The following is a 2,203-nucleotide window of genomic DNA, read 5'->3' on the forward strand; positions in this document are numbered from 1 at the left end:
TACCAAGAAAATAAGAAGGCAAGTTTAATTAAGCCAAACATTTTCTATACAATCAGTAATTTGATAAAAATTGTATATTAAGGGCATAATTATGATAGAGTTGATGTTGCTAATGTAAAATGTTATTTTTGCCATTCAATGGGAGATAACTCATAATTTACCTTTATAAACGATGGAATATATTTAAATTATTATTTTTGTGGAGTTGAAAATTCAATCAATAAACTTAAGACTTACTGTTTTTGATTTTAATCTTTTATATTGATTTTACAGTTATTTATGTTATAGTAAGAAATTGGAATAATGTTTGGTAAATGTCAAGGGAAATTGAAATATAAAGTATATAAATTGTAAATTTTCATATATTTCAGGTTTTTTTTTGTGAGATTTTTTCATGGTGTGGGAATAAGACTTGGAGGTCTAATACAGCTAGTATATAGGTAGGTGCCAGTATACAGTTTCGAATAAAATAAATGTTTTATAAATATTTTTTTTAAATTTTATGTGGTTCAGGCTTGAAAGTTTGTAAGAGTTTGGTTTCTAGTTTAAGCATTTTTTTTTTTATCAGTACAAACATAACGTAATTTTGAATATCGAACCTAATTATTTAGTTTGTTGGATTGCTATCTAGTTAATATATGTTCTCAGCCTCTATTACACATATATAACCTATTTCTTTATAATTTCATATGGTAACAGTGATCTTTTGAAACCATTCTGGTAAGACTTAACACTTTATATTTCAGATTAGCATCAGCTTGTCTGTAAGGATTGAGGCTGAGAATGGCCATTGGAGCTGACTAATATGGTAAGAACCAATACATAAATTAATGAGTCATTTAGCCAAGAACATGTAAATACCCTAGAATGTTATGCAAAGAAGTATTATATTTTAATTATGCAGATCTTGAGACGTAGTAAACTTTAATTTTTCTTGAACTATAACTGTGATATAATCTAAAGGGAGGTATCAAGATAAATAAAGGAAATAAAAAAATTATTCAGTTACTTAGAAAATCTTACTATCTGTAAGTTTTCTAAAATTGTTCCCGTATATACATTGTATAATGAATGGGATGTGGACCATCATGTGGTATGATTGCCACTGAAACAACTATCTCCCAGAGACCAAATGATATGTAAGCAACAAATGGTTACTATGGCCTTCAACAATGAGCCAAACATATACCTTACAGTTAACTTTAAAATTTAGAAACATGGCAAAATGTGAAACAATTCAAACAAGAAAACCAACAGCTTGATTTATAATGAAACCATGAAATAATAACAATTATCGCTATTTTGTGCATTTTTCCTTTGATCTTTTTTGTGATAATTTTCATATCATGCTTCTCGCTTGAGATGGAAAAATTATCGCTAGAAAGTAAGGAGACCATGTGGCGTTGCTAACAAAATTGACATTGAAATTGACAAGGTCGTCATAGGTAAAATAGCGATAAACAGATTATCATTGGTCATCTCAACGATAATCTATAAATACGTCGAACAACAACCAACTACTTGTCATCCCTTGTTTGCTACTGAAGACTGGTTGTTTGTAAATTCAGTCTACAGAATCACTTCAAAGCAAAGTAAAAGCAATGTTCTATTGTTCTATGCATCATAAGTGCATTTATTAACTAGTTACTTATTCCTTTGCATTGAATATTGTTCTGAAAGATATTAGAATGTATATTTCTTTTTCAGGTGACTTCAACTGTGGCTGCAGGAAATTATTGTGCAATACAACTGAAACCAAAAAGAATGTAATTCAGACTATTTTTGTGTATGTTTTGAAAAATGTTCATATTTTTTTACCAAAAAAAAAATTTAAAAATTGTAAAGATTCTCCATTTTCAACAAAGCTGGAAGTTGTTGGCTAAATTGATACTTCACAATTTTCCGATTTTACTTTTAAACCTACTCTTGATATCTTAATTATGGTCAATGTGTTATCAAACATTTCCAGAAGGTTAAAAATGGAGAATCTATAAAAAAAAAGAAAAATAATGTTAAAATGTACATTTTGGTTTTCTGATTTGTTGGATGTATCTCTTTTTTTCTTCATTAGTTTGTTATTTTTTGCAGTGTTTTTAGCTATAAAAAAGATTATTTCACAATAAGCATAGAAAAAAACACATCTTGGTGAGAAAAGATTAATTCAGATTTTTAGTGTTAAATGCCACAATAAGCAAGATTTGTT

General features: G+C 28.1%; 1 long non-coding RNA gene across 1 annotated transcript; it reads left to right on the top strand.

The window, feature by feature from the left end:
• Positions 1 to 303: 303 nt before the first annotated feature.
• LOC134695500 (uncharacterized) lies at positions 304 to 1,917 on the top strand. Its single transcript, XR_010102777.1, has 3 exons — positions 304 to 440; positions 747 to 808; positions 1,708 to 1,917. It is a non-coding gene; the product is annotated as an uncharacterized LOC134695500 (long non-coding RNA).
• Positions 1,918 to 2,203: the final 286 nt, after the last annotated feature.

Source organism: Mytilus trossulus, chromosome 13 (assembly GCF_036588685.1).
Source record: "Mytilus trossulus isolate FHL-02 chromosome 13, PNRI_Mtr1.1.1.hap1, whole genome shotgun sequence".
In the NCBI taxonomy this organism is placed as follows: Eukaryota; Metazoa; Mollusca; class Bivalvia; order Mytilida; family Mytilidae; genus Mytilus; species Mytilus trossulus.